The following is a 14,729-nucleotide window of genomic DNA, read 5'->3' as shown; positions in this document are numbered from 1 at the left end:
CAAAAATGTCTGCTGGTGTTTTCATGGTGTACATGCATACAAAGACAAAAATGCCTTCATGCAAATTCAAGAGGTGCAACACTGATCCACATTCCTTCACCTGACAGAGACATTGCCACACTAGCACTTCAATAATATCCCATGCTATACCAGCAAATATTCTTTCTATTCAAAGTAAGGACAGATTCCTATTAAAACCTGTTTATGTTGTTTTAGAGTTATATGGGGTGAATGTCCTGCCTGGTTTCCATATCTTCACTGGTTGCAATACCACTGATAATTTTGCTGATTAAGACAAATTTGCTTGTTGGAAGGCTTTCCAACTGCCATTAAAAAAATTAAAAGCTTTTCCCCAAACTTTGACTGGACAAAACATGATCAGATGTTGCATTAAACCATTTTGTTCACAAATGCCAATCTCCATACAAACTAATGTAGGGAGTGCCCCAATGACTCTGTTCCAGAAGAAGTTTGATCAGTCATAGAAGATGTTTCTAACACAGCCTAATCTTCAACTTGCCATATTACAGACACATTACCAATGCATGATCTAGCACAAATTCTAATAAGCACCAAATAAGCCCCCCAAAAGGGGAAGCAGAAAAAGTAAACCTAGTTGGAAGAATAACTTAGTTCCTTTGCAGAGAAGAACCAGAATCTAGGCATCAGCAGCTAGTGGCTCATCACCAAAATTGGCTTCACAAAAGCTCCTGTCTGAAACACCACCAAGTCAAGTAAACTCCTCTACAGGGTTGCCAACTAGTATTTTATTTTTCTTTCCAAAAGTTCCACAAATTCTAAAGTGATATGGGGACAAACAGGCTAGCAAACAGCTTGTACCATTTGGTCAGGATTCTTCTTTTAGAGTTTATCTTACTTCAACAGAATTTTTTTTTTTTTGCATACTACCCAGTCAGCATAAAATATTACATTTACATTAAGAAATTATAGTAGAATTCATGTACGCTTGATATAAGAATATAAATATTCAGCAGCTGCAAAATGATTGCAGAGAAGACTAAATGCTCACTTGTAAACCACAGGGCTACTCATATATCATGAAATATGGAAAAATACTCTAGGCACAAAAATGCCACGTAAAACAAATTGGGTTTGGACCATATTTGGTATGCAAATTAAAATGAACACACCTGTAAAACATCCAAGACATCATCAGTAAACAGGAGACCTGTATACAGAGGACATGTAATTCAGTTCTGTGTTACAGTCTAGCTGAACTTTTATGGTGGTACAGTATCTTTAAAGTTTAAATAGTGTAATTCAAACAGATCATTTGATTAGAAATAAACCTTGAATTTGCAATCCTTTGGCATGCAAGTCATAGAATGAACTACAGCCTCATTTTATCTTAGACTAGATTGCCTTTGTTTAGAAACCTCAGATAGGACCAAACTAGACCTTCAGGAAAATGACAGGTTTCTTGTTCCTTTCAATTCTAAATGAGGGATGCAGCAGTCAGCCTCTGCTAATATGGCAAAGAAGCATATTTTAAACTGATAGGTTTCATACTAAGCAGGGGAAAGCAACTTTCTAAGAATTTTGTCTAGAAACAGACTTCCTTTCTAAACATCAGCCATCAAAAGAGGGCAGAAGAGAAAGTGTATTTAAAAACAAGACAAAAAATATGCTTAGCACTAAAATAACAATCTTGATCAGAAGAATAGTCTACAATTCTCTTATTTCAAAACAATAAAGTCAATTAGCATTCTTGACAATGTACTAGTAGCCCAAGAGAAACACATGAATAATTCAAATCTGGAAAAAAGGAGAACAATTGGCAAAATAAATATTTTAATGATCTGTCCATCTGCAACCACTCAGTAGAGACAGAGTAATAAAATTTGAGATTAGAAGGAGAGCTTAGGGGAAATGATTCAGTAGATTATTAATTGCTTTCAAAATCGCCTACATATTAGCTTTCAATAGACAACTGTGAAGACTTTGCAGACTACACAAAATGTAGAACCAGCCTGGCACATAACTGTGTACAATAGCTTCCTCTAAAAATCAGTAGGTAGGGTAATTACATAAGCAAGAAAACCCAGTATAGAACAGAAGCATTGTCTGACCTACTCGTAAAAGATGCTGTGAAGTTTTTGACTGACAAGTAGTATTTAAGCAGTTTAATTTGTCCTATACAAAACTTGAAGATCAGTGATGATATCAATCGGTAAACTGCTGTAGCTGAACTGCTGAATACAAGAATCCAAATGGAACAAAAATTAAAAGTTACATAATGGAAGTGTAAAATGTTTACATAGAAGTTTAGCTTGCTCATCTCCCCTACTAAAAACCCATTGTGTACCATTAGTTGCATGAAAATAGGAAACACAAATAAATCATGCGTATTTTCCTCATATCCAGATAAATGCAGATCACGATATCAGATCCAAAAGGATGCCAGCACCAAAGCCAGACAATTGTGCACATGTAAGCAGTGCTCCCTCTAAGGCATGAGCTTGTGTACATGCTCACATGTTTTTTGATGTCTGCTCAGTTAATTTTAGATCCTGCTCAGGTTGAATCAGGAAGGTCCCATTCTGAATGCACATGCACGCACACAACCTTGATACTGTCACCCAGAACAAAACTCATTCTGCACAGAGATGGAAAAAATTAGAGAGAACACTGCATGTAAGGAAAGGATCCCTCACTTCTGCCTCCAGAAACAGTCCCCAGTACCACATCCCACATCCATTCCTAAAGGGCCTTCAGAAGTGGCTCAAAGGGGAATACAAAAGAGTACCGTATGGTAGTAAAAAGCGATGTGGAAAATGTTAGGAAAATAACCCTCTAAGCAGTGTTCCCTCTAAGGCATGCATACGCTCACAAGTTGTTTTTTTATGTCTGCTCAGTGGGTTTTAGATCCCACTCAGCTTGAATCAGGAAGGCCCCACTCTGAATGCATGTGCGCGCACACTGCCTTGATACTACTGTCCAAAACAAAATTCATTTCGCAAACAGATGAAAAAAATTAGAGAGAACACTGCCTCTAAGTGCAACATAAGGGTCAACATTAATTTCATGGTGACACCACAGTTAATAAATACTTACTGGTGCCTATGACTCTATATTAATTAGGACCAAGAATGCACCAAGATGCCATGCAGAACATTACAACAACAAAACCCTTTAATGGTGTCCTATCATCAATACATGGAAACTTTTACATATTATTTGCCTAAAAATCAGTGGTAGTTGGTGGTTCCTGGGACTGGGCACTAGGCAGGGCAGGTGATGGGTGGAGCCACAGGCAGTAAGAGGTGGAGCAAATTGTGGGCAGCTGCAGAGGTGGAGCCAGAACTAGGCGGGTGCCTTCTCAAAATTGGCGAAGTGTGGATTTGTAGCTATTGAGTGGGATAAAAATACAAAAACACGCAGGAAAGCACACAAATCAGCAAAGATACAGAGAAATAGAGAAAACATCAGTTGCTTTATTGTGCTTAAAAGGACTACAGTAGTGTGTACATTTGTATCTAACAAGGGAGGATCAAAACACAAGCACACACAGGAAAAGAACTGTACAGGCCACAAGTAAAGCACAGACCAGCTACAAAAGGCTGCTTTGTGGAGAGTTAATGCATCCTGAAGTCACCAGGGCAGCTCTGTCAGTCCGGTTATTTAAAAAATCAATACTACTAACAACGATCAACAACAACCACAACCGAAATATCTCTGAGCCAGAATTGTTTAATGGTTAGTGTGCTGGACTAGATGGGGAACATCCAAGTTCAAAACCCCATTCAACCATGAAACTCACTGGATGACTGGGACATTCACTTATCTCTCAGTATGACCTTCCTCATAGGCTGTTGGGAGGATAAATAACCAGGTGCACCACTCTGGGCTTCTTGGAGGAAGCACAGGTTATACATGTAAAAGTAAATAAATCTATATAAGCCAAAGCAGAGTCATAGGAAAATAGAAGCTGCCTAAACCAAGTCATACCATTGGTGCAATCTGGCTCAGTATTGTCTACACAAAATGGCAGCAGCTTCTCCAAGGTTGCAGGCAGGAGTCTCTCTCAGCCCTATCTTGAAGATGCCAGAGAGGGAAATTGGAACTTTCCAGCTACAAAAGTAGAGAACAAATGCATTCTGAAGTTACAAGGGCAGCTCTGCCTCCCTATTTCAAGAATGCATACATAAATAATAGGAAAATCACAGGCTTTTCCATGATGCTTGTTGCATCAAACAGTGTTCCCTCTAAGGCGTGCGCATGCTCACAGGTTTTTTGATGTCCGCTCAGTTAATTTTAGTTGCTGCTCAAGTTGAATCAGGAAGGCCCCATTCTGAATGCACATGCGCACACACTGCCTTTATACATCTGCTCAGAACCATACTCATTCTGCACACAGATGGAAAAAATTAGAGAGAACACTGGAAGGAAAGATGCATGGAGCGAAGATGCATGTTGAACATCTGTGTGCCACTCTCTGCCCACCTTGGGTGACCACCACATAGCCTGGGTGTCCATCCTAGCAAGCAACAAATGTTTGTTTGTTTTTAAAAATAGAGATAACTTCCTTAATCCTTGCCTAATGAACCATAACCCTCAGTGGACATCTTAATGTTACAGATACTGGCCACAATCCAGAGAAAAACCTGGTTAGCTCTCTGCATAGCAAATTGAACTTTAAGATTATTTTCCTTCCAACATAATCCATTCTTTCTCTACACCACACCCACATGGAAAGACAAGGGCTTCTGTAATTATCTGAAAAGCAGTTTGGACTCAAATCCACACATATGCCCCAGAAGAAATTTCTAGCTTCTTATGCCAGTTCCCAATCAAATAAGTCCAGTTTGCCATTTCTTCCAAAGTTTTATAGCATGTCATTTTGGGAATGGGCCAATATGCTTTGCATACAGAACAGAGAGCAAGTGGCAAAGCAGAGGTTGCATTCCTCCCCTCCAAACAAACATAAACAAAGCTGCAAAAAAAAGATCAGACTTACCAACAGCCAGTCAGCCTACCTGCTCTCTAACCAAAATGGTGATTGGATTCTTCTGAGTAGCTAAAAGAAAAGGACTTCCCACCCTCCAGGCACTCTGAATGGCTGGTTGTCTATCAGCCTAGTCCCCTCTCTGATTGATTTATAGGGCAGTCCTAGAACCACCCACTTTGCAAAATAAAAAATGAGCATGTGTATTGGCTGCTAACATTAATATTTTAAGAGAACTAGGACTAGAACTAGAACCATTGCTCACCTCATAACTCTTAAAGCAGAAGTAGGCTGCAGGCAAGAGCAGCAGGGTAAGACAGAGGGAGGCAGCAGGCACACAAAATGGAGGCAGAGTCAACATGACTGAAAGACATTTAAGGTGAGCACTGCCCACTTTGCCCATAGATAAGATCCTCTCCTGCTCAAAATGCAATATCCATGACTAAATTTATAACCTCTTGGCAATTTTCTTGTTAAGTACTACCTCTATTCAAATTTTCAGTCCTAGAGTTTGTTCAGCTGTAGAAGTCCACACTAAAATTGTATGAAGAGTATGGTTAGGATCCTACTTTATCCTGCAATCCCAACATTACTTCAATCAAGTCTGATTTCCCCCCAAATGTACAGTGTCATAACTTTGTGCTAACCTCAGCTTTCCATCTCATTCCTTCTCAACATTACTGCTGTCATGATAAGAGTCTAGAACCTCTGATTTCGCCAAAGATTGCCAACATGGTTTCAACTCAGTTCAACTTCTGAATCAAGCTTGGTGTATTTGAAAAAAAACAAAACCAAAAAACCAAAAACATAGATCAAAGCGATATCACGGGTCGATTGCTTTTCCAGGATAACTTATCATTGTACCCTGATCCTGCCACCCAGAATAAGGTTAGAATAAGCAATCATTTCTACACAAAAGCACCACAAATTTCAGTTACTCAACAAAAGCCTAGGACAATATATAAGAAGTAAAATTATTATTAATAGATAAGGTAAGCAAAAACATTAAAATAGAATGTGTACTTACTTCAAGGCATGATATATAGTCCTGTTTCAGTACACCATCACCTGGAAGAATACATATGTACTATTAGTTGTACTGATTTTACCAATCAAAAATTATTTGACAAGTTTAGGGTTATCAATTGATTTTAATATAAAAATAGCAAACACCAGATAATTGACTCTGACTGCTTTTGTTACTTTTGAATAAAAAGAAGTATTCTGGAAGCTATTCCTATAAGATTAACTTTCCTTTGACTATTTGCTCCTATACACAATAGTAATTTAAAAGGGCACAAAAGCACAGGGCTAGTTTAGGAAAGCAATACAGCCAGTTAAAAACAAAAATGTTAAATCAAGCACTCCACTGTATTATTCCACTATATGAATCATTCCTTCTAGTTGAGTTACTTCATCATCTTGAACAGCTCTCGGCAGATAGGAACTGTTTTCAGTTCTAGTATGTACACACACACACACACACACTCAGTCAGTTCTTCAAGTTCAGCTATCCCACCTGTAGCTATCTGAACATCATCTCTTAGCTGCCTAGACCCAACACTCAGCTGCCCCAAATTGACTTCAGGCAATACAAGTTCTTTTCAGGCTGAAAAACCCCTTCAGAGAGCCTTCCACTTTCTTCATCTGCTCAGATGCTCCCTAGCATGCCAAAGTCAGCATGCTAGCTGCACAAAAATTCTCAGCATGTGCTTCCCTTAAAATCATTAGGCTCAAAACTCACTATTGGGTCCAAAATCTGGATGTAAAAATTGAAACGATACTTGGGATATGCTACATGGTGGAGGAAGCCCTGATGTTTAACTTCCTTATATTTTTGCACAATAGGAATTTTCTGCTTAGAATATAGTGAATACCAGAATAATGGATGATCCCTAGGTTTATGGCCAAGAATGGTGTTCTGTTGGATGCTTTCATTTAAAATAAACAAAGAAATCAGACAAATCAGGACCAAACTAGATGTTACAGACAACCAAACGTGTTCATTCTCTACACATGCTTGCTTGTTCTATTTGCCAAAACAAGTGGGTGTGTGAACGTTCTATTTATACCAAAAGGAGCATGCAGAGGAAGAGACCAAAATATGCCATCCTCTGTCTTATTCAGCTCTCTCTGCCCAGCTAAGTTCCAAAATGGGCTGGGGGGAACTGCTTAAAAGCACAAAACTGTAAGGCAGAAGAGCGACAGGTTTCTCTCTCTTCAGAACGAATAGTAGACTCCCACCTCCACTTTATCAACATATTTTGAAAGGATATGTTTAAACAAACACATGGCTGTGCCAATCATTTATTCTCTCTGTGAGATAATAGTTTTCACAAGAACCCACATGCCATTTCCAATTACTGGAGATGAATGAGGGCTGCATGACTCTCAAGGACTTATTTTCAGGAGACGTAGCAGGCTTTGTCTTCGTAGCAGGCTGCATGACTCTCAAGGACATATTTTCAGGAGACGTAGCAGGCTTTAGAGGGAAGGGAAGGGGGTCTCCTCCTTCACGCAACAGCACAGCAAATGGCACAGTCTGGATGTCACACACTGTTGCATCAGCTAACTGCGGGTCTGGATGTCAGCTACTAGAATCAGAAGTCCAATAATAGATAAGGCAGACGCTACTGGTAGCTCCCAGGCTTATCAGAAGTAGCTCTTCAGTGTTCAGGCTTGCTTCTCTCTCTCCTACCAATACTGCACATCTAAGTGGCTAGCTAAGCGGAGGCATGGCTGCACCATTTTTAATCGCTCTGGCCCACATACTGTGCAGTGAGCCACCAGTCTAAATGAGAGGTGTGCTCTCTGCTTCTAAGCCACGCTACACACCATCCACACCGTTTGAGAAGATAGGGCTGCTTCATGGCTACCTAAGAGTGCATCATCAATCAATCAATCAATCCTTTTATTGCAGCCATAGGCCAAACAGAGTGCATCATCACACTTGCAATGTTACTCCCAACACAGCTGTACCTCATTATCCACGGGGGTTCTGTTCCCGCATATTACTGCAGGTAACGAAACCATGGATAAACAGGCACTGAGTATATGGGATCACAGGCGTTAGGTTCACAGATGTAAAAACACACCCCAACAGGGCCCCAAAATGGGCCAAATAAAGTGCCCTACCCTCCACTGCCTTCAGGAGTCCAAGGATGCCCCCCACCAGTTAACAAATTATTAGGAACATAGGAAACTGCCATATACTAAGTCAGACCATTGGTCTGTCTAGCTCAGTATTGTCTTAACAGACTGGCAACAGCTTCTCCAAGGTTGCAGGCAGGAATCTCCCTCAGCCCTATCTTGGAGAAGCCAGGGAGGGAACTTGAAACCTTCTGCTCTTTCCAAAGCGGCTTCATCCCCTGAGGGGAATATCTTGCAGTGCTCACACAGTCTCCCATTCATATGCAACCAGGGCAGACCCTGCTTAGCTATGGGGACAAGTCATGCTTGCTACCACAAGACCCTCTCCTCTCTCTATTGTAAAAGCTGCCAATTGTTACTGCCTCTGCCTCCCCAAGCCACCTTTTTGTAACTGGTTCTGAAGGCCCAAACACCTATTTCATGCTGGTAGTGCCCAAGCTTCTGGCAAAAATAGCTTACAGAAACCTTGAGTCTGCCCAACCTTGCTACAGGGGATAACTGCACAGGAGATGGGGCCGTGTTCAATTGCTGAAGAGAGAAGTATAGGAACACAAGTTTGAGAGGCAGACATAGCCTTTTAAAACAAATTAAAATTCTCATTGAGGGGGCAGGCTGCCCTTGTCAATACAAACAGAAAAGCACTCTGCATATGTTCCAAGATTTTAGTGTATTTCCACTGGCTAGTAGAATAAATGGTTGGCTACCAAGCCCAGCTGCTTTGTGGAATCCTAACTAGCGTCAATTCTGCTGCATAAAATATATCAACTGCTACAGTACACTGGGTGTAAGATAGTGGCCAAAGAAGAAACGGAAATGAAAAATCTAATAACCACAGTGGCAATTTTACATCAAAGAAAAGTCAAATCATTTCATGTACCAAAAGTTAAATGGGGGGGGGGCACACAAAAAGGACTGTTAAAAAAGTAGTCCACATTAATGGCTACTTGTGTATATAAAGTTACTATAGTGAATTGGAAAAATAAAATACTTTAAAAAATATCATATACTATTCTTTTCTCCTGAAAAAAGTGCCAACTACTTTCCTTTAATTGAATCTAGAAGTAAAACTCCCACTGGATGTATTGGCAGGCTCACTTACTTCCTAGTTTATTTAACAATTTTACTGGCTGTAATTTTGGCTAGAGAATTATGTGTTACTGTTTCAGAATGGAAATGTTACAGCTTCTTAACAAGTATGAACTGTGCACAGATAATTAGAGTCTAATCTGGAGACCAATTGTGACATAGCTTACCCTGCACTGGTGAGTCATGTTCATAAACTACAAGAGAGAGCAGCAGCCCTGGCTCTGCAGTTTTTATGCCATATATCTTTGCACTGTAGTAGCTTTCATTCAGATTAGTTGGAGGAAAGAGTTTTCCTCCAGCCTGAGTGTAATGGCTTGATTTGAAACATGCAGGATTGAGCAATGCAACTCTTCAAGGCCTCCCAGAATGGGAATAATATTCAGGCTTCCGAGAGAGAGACTCAGATGGCTCTCTACTTAAGTCTGCACATAGCTAGAGATCAAGAAGATAAATATTTGAGATTTCGTACAAAGAACTATGTGAACTTTGATATAAATTGTGAAGATTCTATGCTGGTGAAAGCAATTCATTTGAACATCTCTTGCTGAACCTTACCAGTTTGTTCTCAGAAGTCTGCAAGTACAAATACGAGGCCAGGCTATCAAGCAGTATATGAAAGGGGTGGCAGAAGAACATTTACACATGATCAGAAAAAGTAAAATTATCAATGCACAAAATGTGGGTTGGAATCAGTAACCAGTACCCAAAGGATTATTTTAAGCAAGGCAAAGACAGTGCACAATCCAGAGGGATTACAGACTTTTGCTAAACATACATTTTACAGTTTTCAAAGTCCCTTCAGTTCTACAGTGGCTTGGTGTATGGCATTGGGGTCACTAATAAAATAAATTCAACACACCCTTAGGCATAAAAAATAAATTTGCATAGATCTTGATCCTGGTTCACGTTTCCGAAATACAGTGAACAGTTTTAGTATCCCAGTTCTATGTGCATTATGAACAAAGGGATGGCTACAGTGGTGTTCAGTGTTGATTTCACGGCCCAAGTCCAAGGCCTCCACACCGCCAGGTGTCCTCAAATCTTCCCTGGGTGGTGTGGTCGCTGCTGGCCCTATCACACACTGGCTTGGAATCACAGTATCCAACCGCCTCCCTTCCTGTTCACAGGCTGTGGAAGTGGCCTCAGAAGTGCTGGTGAGGGGGTTAATTGTCACTTTATTCCTCTACCAGCTATCAGGGAGAGAGTTAAGACTGCTCCTCACCAGGAGACTCTAGGTCCAATTCACTCCCATCTCTCCGGTCCTACTCATCCCTTGCCATCCAACCTTAAAGCCCTACAGTCAAGGCAATCCCAACTACCCTCTCCAATGTAGCTGCTTGCATCCTCCTTCCAGCTGTTGCCTGTCTTGCCAGCTGTTGAAGCCCTGCTTTCTCCTCTTTGCCACCAGGAGGCAACCTGTTGGGCCATTCTGGCCCATCCACGGTCTGTGGGTTCCTGTGTATCCTGGCTCTCCATGGCAACTGTGTAGGGTCCCAGCTGACTTTGCCTGTACCCAGGGACTGTATTGCCTCCATAATCTTGCCTCCCCCGACTGGGTGAGTACTTGGGCATGCCAGCAGCCAGCGGGAAGGCACGACAGGCCCATACTGCGCTGGGTAGCTAAGCCAGGTGCTTTAGAGACAGAGGGGGAAGTAGGGAAAGAAATGTTGATATGTGGGGAAAGAAATATGTGGATGGGGATATAAGTTGCATATTGAAATGTTTCTGCTACTGCATATTTGCATAAATATACCAATTTTATATTCTTACATTCTTGTGAGTCCAGTTGCTGCTTCTGCCCTCAAGAACCCATGTGTTAAAAATACTGCATGTCATGATGTGTTTGAGTGCGTGCGCACACGCAGGGGGATGATACTTAACTTTCAGTCAAGGGGTGGGGGGGTCTCCAGTTTTATAAATAAAATTCTAAGTACACAAACATACAAACACACTTGGTATTTGGTCTCTTGACCACTTACCAATGCTGGTTCTCCTCCAGCAAGGCCAGTTCTTCTGTAAGTTTAAAAACATTGTCCTTAAGTATGCTGTCCATCAATTTACCTGACACAGAAATTAAGCTACCTGGACTGTAATTTCCCAGTCCTCCTGAAACCCTTCTTAAAAATAAGAGTCATACTGGCTACTTTCCAGTCCTCTGATACAGAGCCTGATTGTAGGGACAAGTTATATATTTTTGCTAGGAGGTCAGCAATGTTACATTTGAGTTCCTTCAGAACTCTTGGGTAGATGCCATCTGGCCCTGGCAATTTGTTGATTTTTAGTTTTTCAAGACAGGTTAGAACATGTTTCCTTGCCACCTCAAATTGGCCCAGCTCTTCAGTCTCCAAGCCTGAGAAGCTCAGTTCTGAGCAAAAATGTGCTCAGTATCCTCTGCTGTGAAGACAGATGCAAACAACTTATTCAGCTTCTCTGCAATCTCCTTATCTTCCTTAATAATCCCTTTCACACCCACATCATCTAAGAATCCAACTGCTTCCCTGGCAAGTTTTCTGTTTCTGATATATTTAAAGAATAATAATATATTCCCCTTAATACTTCTAGCTATATGCTCCTCAAACACTCTTTTTGCATTTCTTATTGTCTCTTCTTGCATTTCTTTTGCCAGAGTTTATGTTCTTTTCTGTTCTCCATTTGGGCAGCACTTCCATTTTCTAAAAGGAACTCTTCTTCTCTTTTAGAGCCTCCATGAATCTTACTTGTTAGTTAACTTAGGAAAAAGTCCAAGATCACCTTCTCTCTGGTTGGTTTCATGAGCAACTGTTGTAAAGCACAGTCATTTAGCATGTCTAGAAATCTGGCCTCTCTGTCATTACCCGAGTGTGAATTTACCCACTCTATGTGTGGGTAATTGAAGACACCCATTATTACAGTTCTGTCTCTCTTTAATACTTCTATGATTTGCTTCTCCAACTCCACGTTTTGATCCAGAAGGCGATAGGACATCCTTTATACACATTTCCTTTCAGTCCTGGTATTGTCACCGATAATGATTCTGTTGAGGACTCTGGTCCTCCTAGGTTTTCTAGCTTATTGAATTACATCCCTTCTTTAATATACAGAGCTACTCCACTCCAGTCTACCCCTACCTGTCCTTCCTGTAGAGTTTGTATCCAGTAATAACACTGTCGCACTGGTTCTCAGTTCCACCAGGTTTCCATTATGCCCACTATATCTACTATTTCGTTCGCAACAAAGCACTCCAGCTCACCCATCTTGGCTTCTAGGCTTCTGGCATTGGTATATAAACATCTATATGCAGAGTCTCTTTCCTGGCACTGGTGTGTTCTTTCTCCCTTATTGTCATTTGACAATATCTCCCTTACTATCATATCACCAAATATGAGCTATTATACACAGCCTAGTTTGATGAAACCACATTGTTGGCTATTTGTCACATTCATGCATGTTATATATGAATGTAAATGTCTGTCATAGTTGTTGATATGCTGCAATCTATTCTATGTCTGCACACTGCTATTTTCGAATATGATGTGATGTAACAAATATTACAAAAGCTACTTTTCTTTTGAGCCTGTGTTTCACTCCTTGACAGCAGGTGGCTGATTTTGGAGAGACCTATCCTTGCAACTGGGCAATAAGCAGGCTTAGGTAAATTAATTTATTTTGAGGGAGTTTAAGTTGTCCTACAATGTAAATTTTCAAGTTTTTCCATGTTAATCAGTACATGCATGTGTCTGAATATAAAATACATTGAATGTTATAGCAACCATGGAATACTTAAAAGTCTTTTAAGAGAAGTAAATTGCCGTTTGTAATTTCTTTCTAGAAAGTTAAACTTGAAAAGGAAATTTTTTACAGGGGAGTTAATTCCAAAATGTTAATCTGTCAATATTTATTCCAACTACAATGTATAGAATTCTAGTAGAAACATATTTGAGATGTTGATTCAAGTAATTCTGCTTGTATCCTGACAGGCTACACTGAACATTTGAAAACGAATGGATTTAGAACTATGTTACCAGCAAGCACCTAACAAGCTCAAAGAAACCTCACTTTAAATTAAGTATCAGTCCACTTCAGTCACCTCAGAATGTTTCCTTCTTTTGCAAGTAGAGAACACACTGAGAATCATAACTATGATTCAAACCTAATGCTATCTATTACACTATGTAATGCATTTACAATAAGACTGCTCAAATTTCTATAGCCATTATTCTGTAAGTGACAAGGAAGAACTTCAGAAAGCCAGGGTGATGTTGGCTTCAAAGATACAGGCAATGACGTTCTTATGTCACTCTCCCTATCAACACAGTGTGGTTTTATCAGCTGTACCTTCCAAAGCTAAAGAGATTCATTTTTAAGAGCTCCCTACTTCATATGAAGTACCAATGGAAAAATCTAGTAGGAAATGCTTAGAGGGGGGATTGGTCATCATTTCAATTCCCACAGCTCCCCACCTGACTTAGCAAGGGCAGGCGAATCTGTTCATCTAGTGGCACAAATAGGAAGCTTAGGGATTGTAAACTACTGATGAGAACAGCAAGATAATTTGATTGTATCTGTTGACTGTGTAAGACCTTTAAATTACATTCTGTCGTGGCTAAATTCTCAAGATATCTTTCTATTTCTAATGCTTTATCATGTGAGAAAGCATAGCAATTACACCCTAAAACCTTCACTTTCTGTGTACCACAGGTCTTCACAAATGCATGTTGAAAACTAGCAAGTTAAGCTTAAATAAGCATTAGGCCTGTGCAACAATGCAACTTGAAAAGCAGAACAAGAGCACCTGCACTTACAGGTGAAACTCGGAAAATTAGAATATCAGGCAAAAGTCCATTAATTTCAGTAATGCAAATTAAAAGGTGAAACTGATATATGAGACAGACGCATTACATGCAAAGCGAGATAAGTCAAGCCTTAATTTGTTATAATTGTGATGATCATGGCGTACAGCTCATGAAAACCCCAAATCCACAATCTCAGAAAATTAGAATATTACATGGAATCAAGAAGACAAGGATTGAAGAATAGAACAATATCGGACCTCTGAAAAGTATACAGTGTACTGTGCTTGATTGGCCAGCAAACTCGCCTGACCTGACCCCATAGAGAATCTATGGGGCATTGCCAAGAGAAGGATGAGAGACATGAGACCAAACAATGCAGAATTGCTGAAGGCCGCTAATGAAGCATCCTGGTCTTCCATAACACCTCATCAGTGCCACAGGCTGATAGCATCCATGCCACGCCGCATTGAGGCAGTAATTGCTGCAAAAGGGGCCCAAACCAAGTACTGAATACATATGCATGCTTATACTTTTCAGAGGTCCGATATTGTTCTGTTCTTCAATCCTTGTCTTCTTGGTTCCATGTAATATTCTAATTTTCTGAGATTGTGGATTTGGGGTTTTCATGAGCTGTACGCCATGATCATCATAATTATAACAAATTAAGGCTTGACTTATCTCGCTTTGCATGTAATGCATCTGTCTCATATATCAGTTTCACCTTTTAATTTGCATTACTGAAATTAATGGACTTT

General features: G+C 40.2%; 1 protein-coding gene across 2 annotated transcripts in view; it reads right to left on the bottom strand.

Moving 5' to 3' along the window:
• Nucleotides 1-14,729, bottom strand: part of LOC128343611 (contactin-4) — a 920,791-nt gene that overhangs the window by 835,589 nt on the left and 70,473 nt on the right. For both annotated transcript variants that reach the window (XM_053292988.1, XM_053292986.1), the window contains exon 2: nt 5,994-6,034. The gene's annotated coding sequence lies outside the window, so the exon portion shown is untranslated. The remainder of the gene's footprint in view (nt 1-5,993; nt 6,035-14,729) is intronic.

The sequence above is a fragment of the Hemicordylus capensis genome, chromosome 2, assembly GCF_027244095.1.
Source record: "Hemicordylus capensis ecotype Gifberg chromosome 2, rHemCap1.1.pri, whole genome shotgun sequence".
In the NCBI taxonomy this organism is placed as follows: Eukaryota; Metazoa; Chordata; class Lepidosauria; order Squamata; family Cordylidae; genus Hemicordylus; species Hemicordylus capensis.
Note: the sequence above shows the minus strand (reverse complement) of the source record. Positions and strands in the feature narration are given on the sequence as shown.